The sequence below is a fragment of the Ranitomeya imitator genome, chromosome 6, assembly GCF_032444005.1.
Source record: "Ranitomeya imitator isolate aRanImi1 chromosome 6, aRanImi1.pri, whole genome shotgun sequence".
NCBI classification, from domain to species: domain Eukaryota; kingdom Metazoa; phylum Chordata; class Amphibia; order Anura; family Dendrobatidae; genus Ranitomeya; species Ranitomeya imitator.
The window spans coordinates 412,968,055-412,993,885 of record NC_091287.1 but is presented as its reverse complement, the minus strand read 5'-3'; the positions used below and the strand labels follow the sequence as shown (position 1 = coordinate 412,993,885).

At 40.9% G+C, this 25,831-nt stretch overlaps 1 protein-coding gene and 1 long non-coding RNA gene across 3 annotated transcripts in view; both read right to left on the bottom strand.

The window, feature by feature from the left end:
• The window catches only part of LOC138643406 (uncharacterized), a 186,971-nt gene that overhangs the window by 81,706 nt on the left and 79,434 nt on the right, over window positions 1–25,831 (bottom strand). The window lies entirely within an intron of this gene.
• Window positions 1,058–24,698, bottom strand: LOC138642776 (uncharacterized). 2 transcript variants are annotated; one of them, XR_011314103.1, is made up of 4 exons: window positions 24,586–24,698; window positions 18,385–18,563; window positions 14,242–14,375; window positions 1,058–1,144 (listed from the first exon to the last, which is right to left on the bottom strand). It is a non-coding gene; the product is annotated as an uncharacterized lncRNA (long non-coding RNA). The 2 variants fall into 2 exon arrangements; XR_011314102.1 differs by lacking the exon at window positions 24,586–24,698 and having other exon boundaries at window positions 18,385–18,665.

Here is a 25,831-nt window from a genome sequence, read left to right as displayed (position 1 = left end):
GGACAGGTCTCATCTTACAGGATACAAATGCAGTTTTTCTACATTCGCATCTCAGTGAGAACAATTTTACAGATTCTACACCAGTTATATATTTGGTCTAATATCCTATTTACTAGCTAGTGTGATTGTCTTTGTTTTTTATTTGTTTTTTTCACTTTCTGTACGGTGTATCACATGGGTCTTGTATCGGACCTCAAGCTGCTGCTCTAGATATTTTAGCTATTCATGAGCAACTATCCTGTTACACCAGGGCCGGACTGGCCATTTGGCAATTCTGGCAAATGCCAGAAGGGCCTGTCTGGTCATGGGCTGCCCTGTCTGCTACGTTGTTAACAGAATCGGGGTTCTCAAGACATCCATACTGTTAAAGAGTTGTGATGGAGCACAAAGTTGCTGATTCCGTCACTTACCCCAGCAGCCACTGGTACCATTAGAAAGATTGGTCCTACCTTTCCTACATCCAGTGTAATATTAGTAACATATCCCATCTGGTTCATGGGGACAGGGACACCATGGGCCTGTGTGATTTGAAATGCCAGGGCTGAATTTCAGCCCCAGTCCGTACCTGCCTTACACTGTACATTTCTAACATTTAAGTTAATAATTTTGTATTATATTCTAAATATCCAAATGACCCTTGGGAGAAAAAAGGTTTCTCACCCCTGGATTAAAATGTGGGGGCAGATTGGCGACCGTACACCACAATTGTGAAGTGAATGGAGCCTCAGCTTTGCAGACTGTATATTAATCTATCAGCTCCTCGTGGTACTGGAATAGTTGTGCTGCAAACTTTTTTTTATTGATTTCATTCCTTATACTGTAGAACATAATATAACCATAGTGGTTCAGTGAGCGCCCCATTAGCAGAGATTTACTGTATTTCTGTATTTGCTCTTCCTACCATAGATTGTTTTCATTTACAAAACAGTGTATGTTGAATATCAACATTAGCTTCATCAAAGCTATAGCACAAAGGGAAATTAACAGGAACCTTTGTTCTGCCATATACAGATAAAGGCTGGGCCGTACCTGGATTATAGAAGTGCTGCACTAACCTGCAGATACAGCAGTCATAGGTGTGGCTGTGAGTCATGGAGTCCCCATAGAAACCGGCCTGTTTTCTTTTGTATTTGCTGCTTTATACCTGGGGGGAGATAAAAAGTACAGAGCAGACTGCTGTAATGTAAAATCATTTTTTTAAAATAATTTCCTACTTAGGAGTTACCAGCTGTACGTCATGGTTTGCTGTGATGGTCTCAGAATAGATGTGTCGGAGTTTATGGATATGTTTTTGGTTCCGGTGCCTGGCTACAGTTTTGTTGAAAAGTTAAATTAATAATTTCTCTCCTAAAATAAAATAATAAAATCTTTAAATATACTTATTCCTGAGAAAGCCTGATGACACTATGGCAATTGTCATTCGGGACTGTGGAAAAGCTGGATGAGAAGTCTCCTTAGTTAAGGTGGCCATACGCATTAAATAGAAGCATGCTGGGGCATGAAGTACAGTCTAGTAAACATTGACACAGCCATATACCGTATATATTCAAGATTTTTTTTTGTTAAAAGTTTGAAGGATTAAAAATTGATCAGCAATTTCTAATTTTTCCAGCAAAATTTACGAAACCATTTTTTAACAACTTTCTGCCATCGGACGGAATAGTACGTCCAATGGCAGAACCCCAGGTTTGTTTGAGGCTCCGGCGGTGAGCTCGCATCAAAGCCGGGACATGTCAGCTGTTTTGAACAGCTGACATGTGCCCGCAATAGGCCGCCTATTAATTAGTTAAATGCCGCTGTCACATTCTGACAGCGGAATTTAACGAGCGCTTCCTGCCATGCGGTCGGAAATGCGAGCATCGGTGACCCCCGTTACATGATCAGGGGTCATTGGTGAATCGGCATAACAACCAGAGGTCTCCAGCAGACCTCTATGGTTGTTGATGCCAGATTACTATGAGCGCCACCCTGTGGTCGGCGCTCATAGCAATGCTGTAATTCTGCTAAATAGATGGGATCTGAGCATCGCCTCTATGTAGCAGAGGCAAATAAGTTATGGCAGCTTATAGCCTCCCAACCTGTTCCTGGGGTTGTGGGAGAGGGACCTCTTCCTGTCGAACCGGCTGTCGTCAATGTGCCCTGTCCCTTTATGGATACGGTACATCGACGACATCCTTTTTGTCTGGCAGGGTAGGGCCATCGACCTTGAACAGTTCATTGGGTGCTTGAATAGGAATGATCTGAACATCACACTCACTTGTGTGAGTGGGATGTGACTAAAATTAACTTTTTGGATGTTACCATTAGTAAAGATCATAGTGGGAATGTCCACACGGATATATTTCGGAAGGCAACTTCCACCAATACATTATTACATGCCTCTTAATGCCACCCCCGCCATATGGTCTCCTCTATACCTGTGGGGCAGTTCCTCTGCCTTTGCTGTATTTGTTCAACAGAGGTTGATTTTGAAAGGCGGGCGGGGGAACTCAAGATACGGTTCCTTGAACATGGAGCAGACGTATTATTAAGAAAGCTTATCACAGGGCTAAACATTCTGCTCGTGATCGTCTGCTATACAAACCACCAGATCTTGGGGCCGGTGGTGGGGATGGCCAACTTAGATTCATCACTACTTTTCATCCTTATTCAGACAGGGTGAGATCGGCATTAACCAGGGCATTTTACAGGTAGACCCAATTATTGGGAAATTTCCCTCTAAACGTCTGTTGATTACACTCAGGCGTGCTAAGAATTTAAGGGATTACTTGACAAGAAGTCTTTATGTAGGACAGGGGCCGAGGACATTCTTGGATATGGTTCCTGTTTTGGGTGGTTGTGTCCCGTGTGGCCGTTGCGTGGCATGCCCCAATGTGGAGAGAAGTAACTCCTTCTCTAATTCCGATGGTTCAAGAAATTTTACAATCAGGAAGAGGATTACTTGTACAACCAGATATGTTATATATCATGTGACATGCCCGTGTGGACTCTATATTGGCATGACAACAAAACAACTCAAAGTTCGGGTTAGAGAGTATGTCTTAGGGATTCAGGCGGCTGCGACCCACGAGGACACGACCACCCTCAAAACCATTCCGAGACATTTTAAAACCATTCATCAATGTAATAGCACGCTATTGAGGGTGCACGGTATCGATGTCTTAGATATTAACATCAGAGGGGGAAATTTATTTAAACGGCTTGGCCAGATGGAATCGCGTTGGATTTGGACGCTTGGGACAATTGATCCCCTGGGACTCAATGAAAACATTAGCTTTGGACCATTTTTGTAGTCACCTACTCGCTGTGTAGTGATGTATTCCTGCATCTTGTTTGTAAATCTCTTTGTATTTTAATATTTTTTATTTTCTATTTCTTTATTGTTTAGGTTCGTTGTACCAGATGTTTGGAAAGGTGGGAGCGTCCTACACTATCAAACTCTCCATACTTTTGCGGCGATCAACATTATTGTGATGAATATGTCCGTTAAGTTTTGTCTGGGGTCCTTAGGAGTTTTGATATATTTGGATTTGTGTGGATACTCTTGACATCTAGTAGTGGGCAGTATATGTGGGGATGTATCATGTTGGGATGGATGTGCCTAAACTGATGTGCCTAAACAGTGATCCCATGTTGGAAACTAGACCCCTCAAGGAATGTATCTAGATGTTTAGTGAGCACCTTGACCCCCAGATGCTTCATAGAAATTTATAACAAAGAGATGTGAAAATTAAAAATCACATTTTACCCACAAAAATGTAATTTTAGCCCCAATTTTTTATTTTCACAAGAGTAAAAATGAACCCCAAAATATGTTGTGCAATTTCTCCTAAATACGCCGATACTCCTGCATGTGGAGGAAAACTACTATTTTGGCACACAGCAGGGCTCGAAAGGAAGGAGTGTCATTTTGGATCGCAGACTTTGATGGAATGATCTGCGGGTGTCATGTCTTGTTTGGAGAGCCCCTGATGTGCCTAAACAATGAAAAAACCCCGCAAGTTACCCCATTTTGGAACCTAAACCCTTCAAGGATTTTATCCAGGGGTATAGTGAGCATTTTGAACTCACAGGTACCACACAGAATTTGATAACATTAGGTTGTCATATTGAAAATTTTCATTTTTTTCACAAAAATGCTGTTGTAGCCACAAATTTGTAATTTTTACAATGGATAAAAGGAGAAAATGGACCCGATAATTTGTTGTCTAATTTGTCCTGAATACAACGATACTCGATATGTGGTCAAAAACTTTTGCTTGGGCACATGGAAAGGCTAGGAAAGGAAAGAGCGCTATTTGTCTGGGATTGTGAATGCGATGTCTGTGGAAGAGCCCCTATCATGTGAAAGCCGCAAAAAAAAATCCACAAATGACTCCACTTTGGAAACTAGACCTCTCAAGGAATTCATTTAGGGGTGTGATGAGTATTTCGATCCCATAGGTGCCTCACAGGCTTTTATAACATTGAGAAATGGAAATATGATATTTTGGTGGTAAAAATGTAATTTTTGTATTTCCTGCAAATTTGTCAGGTACACGAGGATTAACTGGCGAAATTAGACCCCACAATTCATTGCGCAATTTCTCCCAAATGCGGTGCTGACCCATATGTTGTCAGAAATTACTGTTGGTCGCACATCAGGTATGAGAAATAACGAGCAAAACTTGGCTTTTGGAGCACAGATTTTGGTATAACTATTTGCGGGCGGCGTTTTCGGAGCCCCGAAGGTGCCAGAACAGCAGAAACAAAACAAATTTTAAAACAAATTGCACCACTCAATTCATCTACAGCTGCAGTAAGGCTATGTGCACACAATGCGGATTAGGCTTAGGAATTTCTGGTGCGGATTCTGCCTCTCCTGGCAAAAAACGCACCTGCGTTTTTTTTGTGCTGTTCCGCAGCGTTTTTTGTGCATTTTTGCTGTGGTTTTATTGCGGATTTGCTGCGGTTTTTACCCCTGCGGTTTTCTATAATGGAATGGGTACAAAAACGCTGCAGATTCACAAAAAAGAAGTGACATGCTACTTCTTTTAAACCGCAGCGTTTCCGCAGCAGATTTTCCGCAAAGTGTGCACAGCATTTTTTTTTTCTCATTGATTTACATTGTAATGTAAAACAATTGCGGATCTGCAGCGTTTCTGCACCTCAAAAAATGCTGCGGATCCGCAGAGAATCCGCAACATGTGCACATACCCTTACTATTTTGTAACATCCGTGCCAGGCTCTATTTCTGGAGATTTGCAAATCTGCTAGTGTAGTAACCATACATTTTGTCTCCCATACAGTGTAGAGCCCACATATATTGTAGGGCTTCCATACATTGTGCCCAGCTTGTGCTTCTGGCGATATGCACACATAAATGAAGTGCCTTCTCTCCATTACAATAATGCCAAACATGTGGCCGCTTAATGTGAATTAGGCACAGTGGAGCTCAGAAGGAGGGGGTGGGATTTGGATTTAGGAGCTCAGAATTCACTGGATTTTATTTGAGGGTGCAGAAGCAATGTATCCAGTAATGTGGGAACCCCCTATAGTTCCAGTGACAGATGACAGACCTGAGTGGGTGCTGGTTTTGTGCGGAATAAATTAGGGATTTTATTGGTAACGCTTGGGGGTATATAATATTTTTCGATGGCTTCCAGTATAAAGCTGGAATCCATTCTTGTGTTCTACTCTGAGCACTCATATGGGGGTTTCCCTGTAAATCCCGCAAAAATGTGATTCAGACGAAACCTCTAATGGGACTACCCACCATAATGAGGCAAATGGAGACACTTCATACGCTGTTTAATATCTGCTCTGGTGGTGACCATCATTTTAGGCGTTCACAAATCTGTATTCGTTCACAGTTGTGCACTAAAAAGACACCAAAAATGATGGGACACCGCTGTAACAAAGACCGGGCCAAAGTGACTCCATTTTGTCTGAATTGCGATTATGGGAAATTTACACAGAAACCCTGATGTAAGCGCTCAGTGGAGAGTGCAGGATAAATGTGAGTTGAGCCTTATTTTGATTTTTGGGAGGTAGAATGAATAAATAGACAGCAGTACAAGAATAGTTCTTATTTTTAGTTTTGCGCGGTTCACCGTGTGGTATAGTTGATAATGCGGATTTAGTCTTCAGGTCGGTGCGATTACAGCGATACCAGCTATATAATATTTTTTTCTTTTTTATCCCTTCACCCCGAAGCCTGTTTTCAACTTCCTGACCAGGCCATTTTTTTCAATTCTGACCACTGTCACTTTATAACTATGAAACGCTTCAACGGATCCTGGTGATTCTGAGACTGTTTTCTCGTGACATATTGTACTTTATGATATTGGTAAAATTTATTTGATTTGACTTGCGTTTATTTGTAAAAAAAAATGGAAATTTGGCGAATATTTTGAAAATTTTGCAATTTTTAAACTTTTAGTTTTTATGCCCTTAAATTAGAGAGTCATATCATATAAAATAGTTAATAAATAACATTACCCATATGTCTGCTTCACATCAACACAATTTTGGAAACATAATTTTTTTTGTTAGGAAGTTATAAGGGTTAAAAATTGACCAGCAATTTCTCATTTTTACAACAAAATTTGCAAAACCTTTTTTTTTAGGGACCACCTCACACTTGAAGTGACTTTAACCCCTTTACCCCCAAGGGTGGTTTGCACGTCAATGACCGGGCCAATTTTTACAATTCTGACCACTGTCCCTTTATGAGGTTATAACTCCGAAACGCTTCAACGGATCCTGGTGATTCTGACACTGTTTTCTCGTGACATATTGTACTTCATGATAGTGGTAAAATTTGTTTGATAGTACCTGCGTTTATTTGTGAAAAAAACGGAAATTTGGCGAAAATTTTGAAAATTTCGCAATTTTCAAACTTTGAATTTTTATGCAATTAAATCACAGAGATATGTCACACAAAATACTTAATAAGTAACATTGCCCACATGTCTCCTTTACATCAGCATAATTTTGGAACCAATTTTTTTTTTTGTTAGGGAGTTATAAGGGTTAAAAGTTGACCAGCAATTTCTCATTTTTACAACACCATTTTTTTTTAGGGACCACGTCTCATTTGAAGTCATTTTGAGGGGTCTATATGATAGAAAATGCCCAAGTGTGACACCATTCTAAAAACTGCACCCCTCAAGGTGCTCAAAACCACATTCAAGAAGTTTATTAACCCTTCAGGTGTTTAATAGGAATTTTTGGAATGTTTAAATAAAAATGAACATTTAACTTTTTTACACAAAAAATTTACTTCAGCTCCAATTTGTTTTATTTTACCAAGGGTAACAGGAGAAATTGGACCCAAAAAGTTGTTGTCCAATTTGTCCTGAGTACGCTGATACCCCATATGTGGCAGTAAACCACTGTTTGGGCGCATGGGAGAGCTCGGAAGGGAAGGAGCGCTATTTGACTTTTCAATGCAAAATTGACAGGAATTGAAATGGGACGCCATGTTGCGTTTGGAGAGCTACTGATGTGCCTAAACATTGAAACCCCCCACAAGTGACACCATTTTGGAAAGTAGACCCCCTAAGGAACTTATCTGGATGTGTGGTGAGCACTTTGACCCACCAAGTGCTTCACAGAAGTTTATTAATGCAGAACCGTAAAAATAAAAAATCATATTTTTTCACAAAAATTATATTTTTGCCCCCAATTTTTTATTTTTCCAAGGGTAAGAGAAGAAATTGGACCTCAAAAGTTGTTGTCCAATTTGTCCTGAGTACGCTGATACCCCATATGTGGCAGTAAACCACTGTTTGGGCGCATGGGAGAGCTCGGAAGGGAAGGAGCGCAGTTTGACTTTTCAATGCAAAATTGACAGAAATTGAGATGGGACGCCATGTTGCGTTTGGAGAGCCACTGATGTGCCTAAACATTGAAACCCCCCACAAGTGACACCATTTTGGAAAGTAGACCCCCTAAGGAACTTATCTAGAGGTGTGGTGAGCACTTTGACCCACCAAGTGCTTCACAGAAGTTTATAATGCAGAACCGTAAAAATAAAAAATCATATTTTTTCACAAAAATTATTTTTTAGCCCCCAATTTTGTATTTTCCCTAGGGTAACAGGAGAAATTGGACCCCAAAAGTTGTTGTCCAATTTGTCCTGAGTACGCTGATACCCCATATGTGGGGGGGAACCACCGTTTGGGCGCATGGGAGGGTTCGGAAGGGAAGGAGCGCCATTTGGAATGCAGACTTAGATGGAATGGTCTGCAGGCGTCACATTGCGTTTGCAGAGCCCCTAATGTACCTAAACAGTAGAAACCCCCCACAAGTGACCCCATATTGGAAACTAGACCCCTCAATGAACTTATCTAGATGTGTTGTGAGAACTTTGAACCCCCAAGTGTTTCACTACAGTTTATAACGCAGAGCCGTGAAAATAAAAAATCTTTTTGCTTTCCCACAAAAATTATTTTTTAGCCCCCAGTTTTGTATTTTCCCAAGGGTAACAGGAGAAATTGGTCCACAAAAGTTGTTGTCCAATTTGTCCTGAGTACGCTGATACCCCATATGTTGGGGTAAACCCCTGTTTGGGCACACAGGAGAGCTCGGAAGGGAAGGAGCACTGTTTTACTTTTTCAACGCAGAATTGGCTGGAATTGAGATCGGACGCCATGTCGTGTTTGGAGAGCCCCTGATGTGCCGAAACAGTGGAAACCCCCCAATTATAACTGAAACCCTAATCTAAACACACCCCTAACCCTAATTCCAACGGTAACCCTAACCACACCTCTAACCCTGACACACCCCTAACCCTAATCCCAACCCTATTCCCAACTGTAAATGTAATCTAAACCCTAACCCTAACTTTAGCCCCAACCCTAACTGTAGCCCCAACCCTAACTCTAGCCCTAACCCTAGCCCTAACCCTAGCCCTAACCCTAACCCTAGCCCTAACCCTAGCCCTAACCCTAGCCCTAACCCTAGCCCTAACCCTAACCCTAACCCTAGCCCTAACCCTAGCCCTAACCCTAGCCCTAGCCCTAACCCTAGCCCTAACCCTAGCCCTAACCCTAACCCTAGCCCTAGCCCTAACCCTAGCCCTAACCCTAGCCCTAACCCTAACCCTAGCCCTAACCCTAGCCCTAACCCTAGCCCTAACCCTATCCCTAGCCCTAACCCTAGCCCTAATGGGAAAATGGAAATAAATACATTTTTTTTTATTTTTCCCTAACTAAGGGGGTGATGAAGGGGGGTTTGATTTACTTTTATAGCGAGTTTTTTAGCAGATTTTTATGATTGGCAGCCGTCACACACTGAAAGACCCTTTTTATTGCAAAAAATATTTTTTGCAATACCACATTTTGAGAGCTATAATTTTTCCATATTTTGGTCCACAGAGTCATGTGAGGTCTTGTTTTTTGCGGGACGAGTTGACGTTTTTATTGAAAACATTTTTGGGCACGTGACATTTTTTGATCGCTTTTTATTCCGATTTTTGTGAGGAAGAATGACCAAAAGCCAGCTATTCATGAATTTCTATTGGGGGAGGCGTTTATACCGTTCCGCGTTTGGTAAAATTGATAAAGCAGTTTTATTCTTCGGGTCAGTACGATTACAGCGATACCTCATTTATATCATTTTTTTATGGTTTGGTGCTTTTATACGATAAAAACTATTTTACAGAAAAAATAATTATTTTTGCATTGCTTTATTCTCAGGACTATAACTTTTTTATTTTTTTGCTGATGATGCTGTATGGCGGCTCTTTTTTTGCGGGACAATATGACGCTTTCAGCGGTACCATGGTTATTTATATCTGTCCTTTTGATCGCGTGTTATTCCACTTTTTGTTCGGCGGTATGATAATAAAGCGTTGTTTTTTGCCTCGTTTTTTTTTTTTTTTCTTACGGTGTTTACTGAAGGGGTTAACTAGTGGGACAGTTTTATAGGTCGGGTCGTTACGGACGCGGCGATACTAAATATGTGTACTTTTATTGGTTTTTTTTTTATTTAGATGAAGAAATGTATTTATGGGAATAATATTTTTTTTTTTTTTTCATTATTTTGGAATATTTTTTTTAATTTTTTTTACACATTTGGAAAAATTTTTTTTAACTTTTTTACTTTGTCCCAGGGGGGACATCACAGATCAGTGATCTGACAGTTTGCACAGCACTCTGTCAGATCACCGATCTGAGAGCAGCGCTGCAGGCTTCACAGTGCCTGCTCTGAGCAGGCTCTGTGAAGCCACCTCCCTCCCTGCAGGACCCGGATCCGCGGCCATCTTGGATCCGGGGCTGGAGGGAGCAGGGAGGGAGGTGAGACCCTCGCAGCAACGCGATCACATCGCGTTGCTCCGGGGGTCTCAGGGAAGCCCGCAGGGAGCCCCCTCCCTGCGCGGTGCTTCCCTGCACCGCCGGCACATCGCGATCATCTTTGATCGCGGTGTGCCAGGGGTTAATGTGCCGGGGGCGGTCCGTGACCGCTCCTGGCACATAGTGCCGGATGTCAGCTGCGATAAGCAGCTGACACCCGGCCGCGATCGGCCGCGCTCCCCCCGTGAGCGCGGCCGATCGGCTATGACGTACTATCCCGTCCAGGGTCAGATAAGCCCAGGGCACCTCGACGGGATAGTACGTCTAAGGTCACAGAGGGGTTAAGGGTCTATATGAAAGAAAATGCCCCAAAGTGACACCATTCTAAAAACTGCACCCCTTAAGGTACTCAAATCCACATTCAAAAAGTTTATTAACCCTTCAGGTGCTTCACAGGAATTTTTGGAATGTTTAAAAAAATTGCTATAGGAAAAAAAATGGAGACACAAAGCGCAAAATAGGGTCTTATCCTCTAGATAACCAAGAGAGCTTTCTTAGAATTGCTCACCTGATTTTGTTGAATGAAAAGCATGTAGCGATTTTGGCTGCTGCAGATCCACAAGCCGATCAACGGCCGTATGACAATATAAACTGTGCAGGAGGTGTGGGTTAAATCCGCGCTGCCTTAATGATGAAGTTCCAAGGATAATAAATTTAAAAGGTGGTTTATTCAACGCGTTTCAAGGTCAGTGCGACCTCTTCTTCAGGAAATTCCACATACATCATTAAGGCAGCGCGGATTTAACCCACACCTCCTGCACAGTTTAAAAAAAATTGAACATTTAACTTTTTTTCACAAAATTTTTACTTCAGATCCAATTTGTTTTATTTTACCAAGGGTAACAGGAGAAATTAGACCACAAAAGTCATTGTACAATTTGTCCTGAATACGCTGATACCCCATTTGTTGGGGTAAACCATTGTTTGGGCACATGGCAGAGCTCAGAAGGGAAGGCGCGCCTTTTGACTTTTCAATGCAAAATTTGCTGGAATTGAGATCGGACACCATGTCGCGTTTGGAGAGCCCCTGATGTGCCTAAACAGTGGAAACCCCCCACAAGTGACACCATTTTGGAAAGTAGACCCCCCTAGGGAACTAATCTAGATGTGTGGTGAGCTTTTTGAACCCCCAAGTACTTCACAGAAGTTTGTAATGTAGAGCCGTAAAAAAAACAAAACATTTTTTTCACAAAAATGATCTTTTTGCCCCAAATGTTTTATTTTCCCAAGGGTAAAAGGACAAATTGGACCCCAAAAGTTGTTGTTCAATTTGTCCTGAGTACGCTGATACCCAATATATGGGGGTAAACCACTGTTTGAGCGCATGGCAGAGCTCGGAAGGGAAAGAGCGCCGTTTGACTTTTCAATGCAAAATTTGCTGGAATTGAGATCGGAACCCATGTCGCGTTTGTAGAGCCCCTGATGTGCCTAAACAGTGGAAACCCCACACAAGTGATCCCATTTTGGAAAGAAGACCCCCTAAAGAACTTGTTTAGATGTGTGGTGAGCACTTTTAACCCCCAATTGTTTCACTAAAGTTTAGAATGTGGGGCCGTGAAAATGAAAAAATGATTTTTTTCTTTCCACAAAATGATCTTTTAGCCCGCAATTTTTTTCCCAAGGGTAACAGGAGAAATTGGACCGCTAAAGTTGTTGTCCAATTTCTCCTGAGTACGCTGATACCCCATATGTGGGGGGAACCACTGGTTGGGCGCATGGCAGAACTCGAAAGGGAAGGAGCGCCGTTTGGAATGCAGACTTAGATGGATTGGTCTGCAGGCGTCACGTTTGGTTTGCAGAGCCCCTGATGTACCTAAACAGTAGAAACCCCCCACAAGTGACCCCATATTGGAAACTAGACCCCCCAAGGAACTTATCTCTATGTGTTGTGAGAACTTTGAACCCCCAAGTGTTTCACTATGGTTTATAACGCAGAGCCGTGAAAATAAAAAATCTATTTTTTCCACAAAAAATATTTTTAGCCCCCAGTTTTGTATTTTCCCAAGGGTAACAGGAAAAATTGGACCACAAAATTTGTTGTCCAATTTGTCCTGAGTACGCTGATACCCCATATGTTGGGGTAAACCATTGTTTGGGCACATGGCAGAGCTCGGAAGGGAAGGAGCGCCATTTGACTTTTCAATGCAAAATTTGCTGGAATTGAGATCGGACACCATGTTGCGTTTGGAGAGCCCCTGATGTGCTTCCATATGTGCGGGTAAACCCCTGTTTGGGCGATCAGGAGAGCTCGGAAGGGAAGGAGTACTGTTTTAGTTTTTCAACACAGAATTGGCTGGAATTGAGATTGGGCGCCATGTCGCGTTTGGAGTGCCCCTGATGTGCCTAAACAGTGGAAACCCCCCAATTCTAACTGAAACCCTAACCCAAACACACTCTTAACCCTAATCCCAACCATAACCCTAACCACACCCCTAACCCTAATCCCAACCCTAATCCCAACCGTAAATGTAATCCAAACCCTAACTTTAGCCCCCACTCTAACCCTAACTTTAGCCCTAACCCTAAGCCCAACCCTAACCCCAACCCTAACCCTAGCCCTAACCCTAGCCCTAATGGGAAAATGGAAATAAATACATTTTTAAAAATTTTATTATTTTTCCCTAACTAAGGGGGTGATGAAGGGGGGTTTGATTTTACTTTCATAGCTTTTTTTGGCGGATTTTTATGATTGGCAGCCGTCACACACTAAAAGACGCTTTTTATTGCAAAAAATAGTTTTTGCATCACCACATTTTGAGAGCTATAATTTATCCATATTTTGGCCCACAGAGTTATTTGAGGTCTTGTTTTTTGCGGGACGAGTTGACGTTTTTATTGGTACCATTTTCGGGCATATGACATTTTTTGATCGCTTTTTATTCCGATTTTTGGGATCCAGAATGAACAAAAACCAGCAATTCCTGAATTTCTTTTAGGGGGGCGTTTATACCGTTCCACGTGTGGTAAAATTGATAAAGCAGCTTTATTCTTCAGGTCAGTAGGATTACAGCGATACCTCATTTTTATCATTTTTTTATGTTTTGGCGCTTTTACACAATAAAAACTTTTATATAAAAAATAATTGTTTTTGCACCGCTTTATTCTGAGAGCTATAACTTTTTTATTTTTCTGCTGATGATGCTGTGTGGCGGCTTTTTTTTTTGCGGGACAACATGCCGTTTTCAGCGGTACCATGTTTATTTATATCCATCTTTTTGATCGCGTGTTATTCCACTTTTTGTTTGACGGTATGATAATAAAGCGTTGTTTTTTGCCTCGGTTTTTATTTATTTTTTTCTGTGTTCACTGAAGGGATTATCTAGTGGGATAGTTTTATACAGCGGGTCGTTACGACGCGGCAATACCAAATATGTGTACTTTTATTGTTTTTTTTTTATTTACATAAATAAATGGATTTATTGGGAATTTTTTTTTTCTTCATTTGGGGATTTTTTTTTTATACATTCTATTTTTATTTTTTTTACTTTCTAACATTGTCTCAGGGTGGGACATCACTATATTAGATCAGATCGCTGATTTAACACTGTGCATAGCACTGTCAGATCAGCGATCTGACAGGCAGTGCAGGAGGCATTCCGGCGCCTGCTCTGAGCAGGCGCCGGCTAGCCACCTCACTTCAGGACCCGGAAGGAGCCCCATGGCCATCTTGGATCCGGGGACTCCTTCCAGAACACCGGAACATCGGACGTTTACAGATGTAGTGATACCAAATATGTGTATTTTTATTTTATTTTTAATAGGGTAAAATGGGGTGATTTGAACCGTTATGTTTTTTGTTTTCTTTTTCATATTTTTAAAAACTTTTTTCACTCGGCATGCTGATGGGCACATCGAATGGCGCACTCTTCTGCTGATGCACAGCAAAACATACAGTACTTACAAGTTCTTTTCTATTGGGCACTGTTTTAAAGCTAGCCAGGATTGCTGGAGTGCTGTTTCCTCTTAATCCCAGCCATCTTCAGTGTAGTGGTTACAAGCTACACAGCAGCGGTGGTCGGTCTCCTAGGCAATAATCTGTAAATAAAAGAATATATGTCAATACTTGTTGCAAATTTTAATAAGCAGTAAGTTATACAAGTGCTTCTCTTTACAATCGCTATCTGACAATATCCATCCATGAAAATGGAAATAACCCTTTAAAGGGGTTGTTTGGTCTAAAATGAAAAGTTTGAAGTCACTCTGTGCGGTGACAGACTTGTGAATCCTCCTAGTGCACGTACTGTGTGCTGCGAGGATTCGTCATTGTCTGTCCTGGTAACGGCGGTCAAGTATACAATATGCATATTCATGGGCAGAACCTGAATAGTGGGTTCTGAAACTAGACAAATGGCTGATTTTTCCAGAAATAGATCCATTTTTGTTAATGGGCCGTGTCTTGCAATTTTGTTCACTTCACTTGAATGTGACTGAGTTGCAGTACCAGACTCAGCCCATGGAGCAGTTTCTGGAAGAATGCAGTTATAATTTTCTAATCTCACATAATCCCTTTATCCACAGTTTTTATTGGAACTTTAATTTAGATGTGTATCACAGCATCCGTGTATGCATCTATTCTTCACCATTATTAAAATCTACAGTTGCGTGAAAAAGTGTTTGCCCCTTCCTGATTTCCTATTCTTTTGCATTTTTGTCACCCTGAAATGTTTCAGATCACCAAAAAAATGTAAATATTAGACAAAGATAACACAAGTAAACACAAAATGCTGTTTTTAAATGAAGGTCTTTATTATTAAGGGAAAATGAAATTCAAATCTACAGGGCCCTGTGTGAAAAAGTGATTGCTTCCCCCTTACAACATTTAAAACATAAATTAATAATAATAATAATAATCTTTATTTTTATATAGCACTAACATATTCCGCAGCGCTCTACAGTTTGCACACATTATCATCACTCTCCCCAATGGGGCTCACATTCTAAATTCCCTATCAGTATGTCTTTAGAATGTGGGAGGAAACTGAAGTACCCGGAGGAAACCAACGCAAACACTCCTTGCAGATGTTGTCCAAGGTGGGATTAGAACCCAGGACTCCAGCACTGCAAGGCTGCAGTGCTATCCACTGAGCCACCGTGCTGCACTAAATTAACTGTGGCTTATCACATCTTTGGAAAGCTATGTTCAAATTCCCTAGGCACACCCTGGCCTGATTATTGCCACACCTGTTTTCAACCAAGAAATCACCTAAATAGGACCTACCTGACAAAGTGAAATAGACCAAAAGTTCCCCAAAAGCTAGACATCATGCTGCGATCAAAAGAAATTCTGGAACAAACGAGAAACAGAGTAATTGAGATCTATCAGTCTGGAAAAGGTTATAAAGCCATTTCTAAAGCATTATGACTCCAGTGAACTACAGTGAGAGCCAGTATCCACAAATGGCATAAATATGGAACAGTGATGAACCTTCCTAGGAGTGGCTTACCAACCAAAATTACCCCAAAAGTGCAGCAATGACTCATCCAAAAGGTCACAAAAAGTCCCCACAACAACATTCAAAGAAGTGCAGGCCTCACTTATCTCAGTTAAGGTCAGTGTTCATAATTCCACCATAAGAAAAAGACTGGGCAAAAATGGCCTACATGGCAGAGTTCCAAGATGAAAATCACTGCTGAGCAATAAGAACATAAAGGCTTGTCTCAGTTTTACCAGAAAACACCTTGATGATCTCCAAGACTTTTGAGAGAATACTCTGTGTACTGATAAGACAAAAGTTTAACTTTTTGGAATGTGTATGTCCCCTTACATCAGGCGGAGAAGTAACACAGCATTTCAGAAAAGGAACATCATACCAACAATAAAATGTGGTGGCAGTGTGATGGTCTGGGGCTGTTTTGCAGCTTCAGGACCTTCAAGACTTGCTGTGATAAATGGAACCATGAATAATGCTGTCTACCAAAAAATCCTGAAGGAGAATGTCCGGCCATCTGTTCATGACCTCAGTCTGAGCGCACTTGGGTTATGCAGCAGGACAATGATCCAAAACACACCAGCAAGTCCGCCTCTGAATAGCTTAAGTCCTGACCTTAATCCTTACAAAGGTTCATGCTCGGAAACCCTCCAATGTGCTGAATTACAACAATTCTGCAAAGATGAATGAGCCAAAATTTCTGCAGAGCGTCGTAAAAGACTCTCTGCCAGTTATTGCAAGTTATTGCTTGATGGTAGTTGTTGCTGCTAAGGATGGTCCAACCAGTTATTAGATTTAGGGGCAATCATTTTTTCACACAGGGCCCTGTAGGTTTGGATTTCTCTTTCCCTTAGTAATAAAGACCTTCATTTAAAAACTGCATCTTGTGTTTACTTGTATTATCTTTGTCTAATATTTAAATTTGTTTGATGATCTGAAACATTTAAGTGTGACAAACATGGAAAAGAATAGAAAATCAGGAAGGGGCAAATACTTTTTTACACAACTGTATTTGTATAGCATTACTTCTAAATGCTGAATATTTATTTTAGGTATGTGATGGTCACAATGAGTGTACCATGTGTATCATCAACTGTGTATATATGTGTGTGCCTTTCATCACCAGGACAAATTTTCTTCCTGTGGAAGTCATGAAAATTCACATTCAATAATTATGAGAGAACTTTGAAATGGTGAGTAGTGTATATATAGTGTATACATAATAGCGTATACAGAAAATATAATGCAAATTGATATAACTTTGTTGTAAGTGGTGTATCTTACATGGGTTGTCTGGGTAAGAAAGAAAGGATCTGATTATTTACTCTTTTGACTTTGGACTTTGTCCAGTATTTTAGCTGAGCCCCATTTAATTGTATAGTCTCATTCAGATGTCCGATTTTTTTCGCATAAGAGAAAATCGGATCGATTATTCTGATCTGACTCTGATCAGAGTATGGTACGAGTGTCATCTGAAACAATTACTCCACTTTATCCATTCTGAGAGTCTATAAAAATCAGACCAGTGCAGTCCGATTTTTTATTTTTTTTACCCGGATTGACTTGCATTGCAGATTTTGATGCGTGTTTTGGATTAAAATTGACTTGTTTCCAATATTTTCCACGGATTACTTGGTCTGATGAAAAAATCGGAGATGTGAATGGCCCCATAGACTATCATAGAAATCACGGGTAGCACTCGTACTCAAGAACAGGACGTCTGAATGAGGCATAAGAATGGTCTGATTCTGGGGAAAGTAGGCCTTTCGTCTACTCTCCTACAACCATTTAACATTAGAAATATAAGTCTGTGACAGGTTTAAAGGGACACTGTCACCTGAATTTGGAGGGAACAATCTTCAGCCATGGAGGCGGGGTTTTGGGGTTTTTGATTCACCCTTTCCTTACCCGCTGGCTGCAATATTGGATTGGAGTTCATTCTCTGTCCTCCATAGTACACGCCTGCGCAAGGCAAGATTGCTTTGTGCAGGCATGTACTACGGAGGACAGAGAATGAACTTCAATCCAATATTGCAGCCAGCATGCAGCCAGCGGGTAAGGAAAGGGTGAATCAAAAACCCAAAAACCCCGCCTCCATGGCTGAAGATTGTTCCCTCCAAATTCAGGTGACAGTGTCCCTTTAAGCCTAGTGCATACTTTTAATGTGTTTTTCACATGCAGGTTTCTTATTTATTTAGGAAGCACAAGGCAGCTTAAAGAAATGTGTTAAAATTTGCATTAAAACTGACAATGAGTGTGAACTGGGTGTATGTCATCATACACACTGGTAACCTGCCTGCACCAGGCAATTTGGCTTGAAGAAGTCCCCTATGGCTCTGTGCTCTAGGACTTCAGAAATGTGATGTGCTGCTGTGGGATGCTCCAAGGGAGAGGTATAAGCAATATTTTCAGGAGTGGTAATAATGCAATCCAATGGAGAGCATTTTTTTTTGCATGAAATTCTACAGAATAAAGCATCTCTATGGTTATATTGATATAATAAGACTCCAATGATAAATCAGAGCCTATATCTAGAATTAAACATTCTTTCTGAAGATATTATAGTTTTGCGTCTTTTCCTTTCGAACTCAACAAAAGTAGCCGCATTATCTTACATGTCCAGAGCAACATGTTGATCCTGTGAATAAAAAGCTTTTGTAACGAGTGCTTCATGTCATGTTGGCAGCTCCATGCTAAATGTGGGAGCGTCGGTTAGTAACTAGCCAGCTATTTTACACCGTGGTGGGAGAAGCTCACGCTGTATGTAAGGCATCCACTGGTAGTCATGATCGACCTGAAATCATAAAAGATTATAAAGTGAGAAATCTGTGCAATTTCCAATTTCAAACTGATAAATAGCGTGTTTTTATTAATACATAGTAAAGGAATCCATATACCTTTTAATAGGTGTCGGTCAAACCCTCACCCCTCATTTTGTCCACAGCTGTCCCTCCCGACTCCCCCATATACTGCCATGTTTTGTTTCAATGGGAAAAGAGACAAAATCCCAGCCAGACTCATCTCTCCAGCGGAAACAAAAGGGATGAGAGTATACCGGTAATTTTAAGCTGGCTGATCCTTATCTGGAAGCCCCCATACAAATTAGATAGGGGCAGTACTGTCAATGGATAGTTTGGGCTATTAAACTATTAGCAGAGATCAATTATTTAGACACAGACTAGAAAGTTGTGTCTGCCAATGGATTGCTGCTGGATCCGCTCTAACCGGTCACTGCTGGACATGTGAACATAACCTTAATGTATATGTGGTTCTTTACCGAAGGGTTTTCTGGGACCTAGCAGTATAGCATCAATAAAGAGTTAAATGCCATAGCATGCCTTTTTTGTCATTTTTTTTACACTTTATCATTAGATTTGTTTATGCACTAAAACTAGCTGACTTTAATAACAGAACACCTAAAAATGTTTGAAAAACTTTGGATCCGATTTTTTCACTTTTGCGCTCATCCTCCAACTCCTAAATCGGCTAAGACAGTGCTCTGATGCAATAAGTACTCCGCTCAGTGCCCTGCTTGTGCCACCGAATGCTCCATGTGTCCATGTACTACTCTGATCCCTGCTCAGCTCAACCATGCCCTGCCTCCACCTCACCATCCAGCCCGCTACACATCCGCTGCATTATTATTTTTTACAGGACTGGCCTCTCTTAGTCCTGGCATTATGCCTGCGCACTCACATGCAGGGATGTGAATATTCTTTGGCAGGGTAAAGAAATGAACATGGATTACAGTATGATTGACAGGGGCTTTTCATACCTTTGTGGGCAAAAAAAGGAGGAGGGCATGCTAATGAGATTCACATACAAACTATATCAAATTACTTAGAGTTTGTGACATTCCCTCTAAATAAAAGTTGTGGCTCTCCTCAAATGTTTCTAAACCCAACATATCCTGAAATGTAACTCAATTTAAGAAAAGTTAAAGGGAATCTGTCGCCAGGTCTTTGCCATCTAATCTGTGAGTAGCATAACGTGGAGACAAAGACCCTGATTCCAGTGATGTGTCACTTACTGTACTGCTTGCTGTAGTTTTGACAAAATCATTTATCAGCAGGATATTATCACTAAAGGACTAGTAGACCTACTGCTATATAGTGCTCCATATTGATGTGTTCTGTATGTCTGCCTCCACCACTTATTGGCAGCTGTCTATGCAGTATGTGCACAGAAAGCTGCCAATCTGTAGTGTGGGCGGGCTAGAGCTCGGCATTCAGAGCACTGTGAGATCTGAAGGAGATAAAACAGTGATTTTATCAAAATTGCAGAAAGCAGTCCAGTAAGTAACACATCACTGGAATTGGGGTCTATGCCTCTATATCATGCTGCTCTCAAGGTATGGCTGGGGGAGGGAGGGGTTGAGGAGCAAAAACACTGTTACAGATTCACATTAAGGGTGGCCACATGTTAATGACCGCACAGATCTCTGGACATGTCTGTTTTTAGTAGACACTGCAATAAAATGATGGTTCTGGAGCATCTTTTCCTAGAATGTTCCTTTGTTATTCCGACTGCAAATGTATGAATGAATAGACAACTGATTGTTAAAAGTCCTCTTCCCCATTGTGTGTTTCTGCATACTCTGCCTAGTCAGTGATCGCTGCTCACAAGGAAAATGATGATTTCAGCATAGTTCTGCATTTCCAGGAGTAACAACACAGAAATGTCTCAGTGTGTGGCTTTATGAGAGCATGCCCCAGAATTGTTATTTTATGGAGAACGTAAGTATTTACTAAAATAGACTCCTCATAATAGCCGAGAGGTCTGGGAGTGTAAAAGGAGGGCAAAATAAATATACTCAGTCATAAAGCTTTGTAGAATAAATTATACCTTGTAATACCGAATGGATAGGCGAGGGGGTGGGGTGTGTCTATATGTAAAATCGTCCTTAAAACCCATCCTGCGTGATAATATAGGTGAATTTAATGAAAATGTAGAATCCCTGTGGGTGGAGATAAGGGGAGGGGGAAAAAATAATAAATTACTGATAGGGGTTTGTTATAAATCTCCAAAAATAATGGAAGCAATGGAGAATATCCTTGTAAAGCAAATAGATGAAGCTGCGACTCAAGGAGAAGTCATTATTATGGGGGACTTCAACTACCCTGAAATAGATTGGGGAACAGAAACCTGCAGTTCCAGCAAAGGTAATCGGGTTTTGACAACTATGAGAGACAATTACCTTTAACAACTGGTTCAGGACCCAACAAGAAGGGGGGCACTGCTAGACCTAATATTAACCAACAGGCCAGACCGCATATCAAATATAAGGGTTGGGGGTCACTTGGGAAATAGTGATCACAAAATAATAAGTTTTCATGTATCCTTTAAAAAGATGTGTAATAGAGGGGTTACAAGGACACTAAACTTCAGGAGGGCAAATTTCCAACGGATGGGAGATGATCTTAGTGCAATTAACTGGGACGATATCCTGAGACACAAAAATACACAAAGAAAATGGGAGACATTTATTAGCATCTTGGATAGCACCTGTGCACAGTATATACCGTATGGGAATAAACATACTAGAAATAGGAGGAAACCAATATGGCTAAATAGAGCTGTAAGGGGCGCAATAAGTGACAAAAAGAAAGCATTTAGAGAATTAAAGGAAGTAGGTAGTGAGGAGGCATTAAATAAATACAGAAAATTAAATAAATTCTGTAAAAAGCAAATCAAGGCAGCAAAGATTGAGACCGAGAGACTCATTGCCAGAGAGAGTAAAAATAATCCTAAAATATTCTTTAACTACATAAATAATAAGAAACTAAAAAATGATAGTGTTGGCCCCCTTAAAAATAGTCTGGGTGAAATGGTGGATGAGGATGAGGAAAAAGCCAATATGCTAAATGACTTTTTTTCATCAGTATTTACACAAAAAAATCCCATGGCAGACAAAATGACTAGTGATAAAAATTCCCAATTAAATGTCACCTGCTTAACCCAGCAGGAAGTGCGGCGGCATCTAAAAATCACTAAAATTGACAAATCTCCGGGCCCGGATGGGATACACCCTCGACTACTGCAGGAATTAAGTACAGTCATTGATAGACCATTATTTTTAATCTTTAAAGACTCCATAATAACAGGGTCTGTACCACAGGACTGGCGTATAGCAAATGTGGTGCCAATATTCAAAAAGGGGACAAAAACTGAACTCGGAAATTATAGGCCAGTAAGCTTAACCTCTACTGTGGGTAAAATCCTGGAGGGCATTCTAAGGGATGCTATACTGGAGTGTCTGAAGACGAATAACCTCATGACCCAGTATCAGCACGGGTTTACTAGGGACCATTCATGTCAGACTAATTTGATCAGTTTCTATGAAGAGGTAAGTTCCGGACTGGACCAAGGGAACCCAGTGGACGTAGTGTATATGGACTTTTCAAAAGCTTTTGATACGGTGCCATACAAAAGGTTGATACATAAAATGAGAATAATGGGGATAGGGGAAAATATGTGTGAGTGGGTTAAGAGCTGGCTCAGGGATAGGAAACAAAGGGTGTTTATTAATGGAGCACACTCGGACTGGGTCACGGTTAGCAGTGGGGTACCACAGGGGTCAGTATTGGGCCCTCTTCTTTTTAACATATTTATTAATGACCTTGTAGGGGGCATTCAGAGTAGAATTTCAATATTTGCAGATGACACTAAACTCTGCAGGGTAATCAATACAGAGGAGGACAATTTTATATTACAGGATGATTTATGTAAACTAGAAGCTTGGGCTGATAAATGGCAAATGAGCTTTAATGGGGATAAATGTAAGGTCATGCACTTGGGTAGAAGTAAGAAGATGTATAATTATGTGCTTAATTCTAAAACTCTGGGCAAAACCGTCAATGAAAAAGACCTGGGTGTATGGGTGGATGACAAACTCATATTCAGTGGCCAGTGTCAGGCAGCTGCTACAGAGGCAAATAAAATAATGGGATGCATTAAAAGAGGCATAGATGCTCATGAGGAGAATATAATTTTACCTCTATACAAGTCACTAGTTCGACCATACTTAGAATACTGTGCATAGTTCTGGTCTCTGGTGTATAAGAAAGACATAGCTGAACTGGAGCGGGTGCAGAGAAAAGTGAGCAAGGTTATTAGAGGATTGGGGAGTTTGCAATACCAAGATAGGTTATTACACTTGGGGCTATTTAGTTTGGAAAAACGAAGACTAAGGGGTGATCTTATTTTAATGTATAAATATATGAGGGGACAGTACAAAGACCTTTCTGATGATCTTTTTAATCATAGACCTGAAACAGGGACTAATGTAACTATGTAACGTCAGGTGCAGACAGTATTAGATTGTCCGCTGATTAGATTATGAAAATGACACTGATCAAACTCTGATCAGAGTGTGATCATGGTGTGCCCCAATTCTCTCGGATGAGGAGAAGATGGAGAATTTTATTCTGTGAATGTGTGGAAGTTGGACTGCACGCTGTTGTCACCCGAGTGCAGTCTGAAGTTTCCCACCCACTAATAGACTTGCATGACTGAGTGCGATACATATATTGGATCAAACTTGGTCATGCAGCAATTTGTTTATCGGACAGGTTCTAAGGTAGAAAATCGAACATGTGCATGGCCCCATAGACTAACATTGGTCCCAGTGCGATCCCATGTTTTGTTGGATCATACTCGGACTGAAAATAAGCTCCTCTGCACCTGCTGTAAGAAGTTTGGGCAGAGAGGATTGCAGGATACGACTACCCTGGTCCCCATGGAAATTGTCGCGAAACGCCTGTAGGGGAGCATGTTTATCCCCATGGACGCTAATTTGGGTAAGAACTAATGGTTGGGACCATGTTTCTTTTTACTATTTAGGCTATAAGAGCTAAATGGTCACTGACCAGTGATAATTCTTATGACTATACTTTAGCTAATTCCAGGCCTATATGGCTTGGATAGAACTCAGTGCACTGTCACTTTACACTTTGCATCTAAGCAGGGTTTTTTGGTCCTGTGAGATATTTTCTTCCCATGTTTGTGTTTTTTGGGGTAGCACCTTGTTTTTGGTGCACCCTTAACTGTAGTCAAATTGCTCTGTTTCTAAATGATTACTCTGTGACTTATATTTATTATGTGGCATAATTTATTGAGAAATAAAAATGTGTTATTTTTTATGGTATTATTCTTTTGTGGTGATATGCTCCATTTCGTTGTTAGTTACTTGGTGTGTTTGTAGTCTGTATCCATACAGTAGAGACACATCGATCTGTACAGGATCAAAAGCAAAAAGCGCTGGGAAATTTTTAATGAAGATGAGGGCTGGAAGAGGTGTCAGACTAAGGTGTCTATTAGCGAACAAAAATATACGTATGATATATACACACAGCGAGGCACATAACATGTATGCTTAGGTCTGTGGTCTGGATGAACATTTTCCTGAATAATGTTGAGGTTGTCCGGGGGAAGGGATGCACATGCTGAAATCCCTGCCCTGGGCACAAAAAGAACTTTTGTGGCAGTCGTTTGGCTTCTGCTGCTTAGTCTTATGAAACTAGGTACAAATGTCATCATCTTTATACACTGATCACTGATCACTTTGTCCTCTCTGTATAACATGCGGACAATGGCATACCGCCAGCCTACTAGAAAGCTAATACTGTCACGCCTAGGTCCGACAGACAGAACACACCCTAAGAAGTGACTTAGCTGGTTTAGTTTGTTGTTCAAGCTCTCCTGCACAGTATAACAGGCTCTTTTACAAGGAATTTGTACATTCTGAAATATTTATACTAATGTCTGCATATTTTAGACTGTAAGACTGTCCAATATGTGGCCAAATGCTAACCCACCTACTTGGCCAGTTTATGAAAATGCAGATCATAACAAATGTGTGCCTGTCGATGCTTCTACGTATTCCGGTGACAATTGCACAATATGGTTTCAACGGCTGAGATGACTCCACCTTTTGAGTAAACAGCAGAGTTAATAACAGCAGAGTTAATAACAGCAGAGTTAATAACAGCAGAGTTAATAACAGCAGAGTTAATAACTTGCATTTTCTTAACCTTGACGGGAGAAGAAATATTTAAGAACCCCGATCTGCATCCTGACAAAGTACCGGCCATCCAGGGTTTTGGAAAGGTTTGTCTCTGTTGCTTTTGCTGTCACCAGTTCATAGTTCAGAATCCTTACAGGGTTAGAGATTACACTGGCTTTCGTATTTCCAAACTATCATTTTCTCACCACTAGGTTTCTTGGAAACCACAATACTGTCTTGCTTGTTGACAAGAACCTCGTCATGACCACGTGTGCACTATGTTCCTTGACTGAATTTGAGAGACCACGGTCACACGTTCAGTATTCAGCCAGTATTTTATATCAGTATTTGTTCCACTCCTGGTTTTGGATTACAGTCAGAGGAAAAGTATAATAGAAACATATGCACCACTTCTGTATTTATCACCCACTCCTGGTTTTGGCTTACAAATACTGATGTAAAATACTGACCAAATACTGAACATGTGAATGTGGCCTTAATCTTATTTTCACACCAGGGAATGAACCACAAATGTAAAAAAATGTTCTAATCAACCAGACCACCAGGAACATAAACACCAGTGGACTACAGGGACTGTTACAGAATATCACTGGGTCACTAGGGACATAAAAATAGAAGATCCCAATGGAATATATGAGACATTGCCTCCTGTATTCTCTTGAAGTCATTAAGATGATGAACTCAGAATGAATCCCACTGGGCCACAAGGGACACATTTAGAGGTATTTACGTGGAACTGAAATGGAATCTGCCACCAGGTTTTTGCTGCTACCCCATCTGAGAGCAGCATAGCGTATGGGCAGATATCCTGATTTCAGCAATGTGTCACTGAGATGCTGACTGACATTTTGATAAAATCACTGTTTGCTGCATCTTTTGCAGTTCTCTGACTGCTGAGCTCTGTATAACCCCGCCCACAACACTGAGTGGCCACTTTCTGTCCATGTACAGCATACACAGAAAGCTGCCAATCAGTGGTGGCGAAGGGTTATACGGAGCTCATGAACTTGGCTGCAGATTACTTTCCTAATGATAAT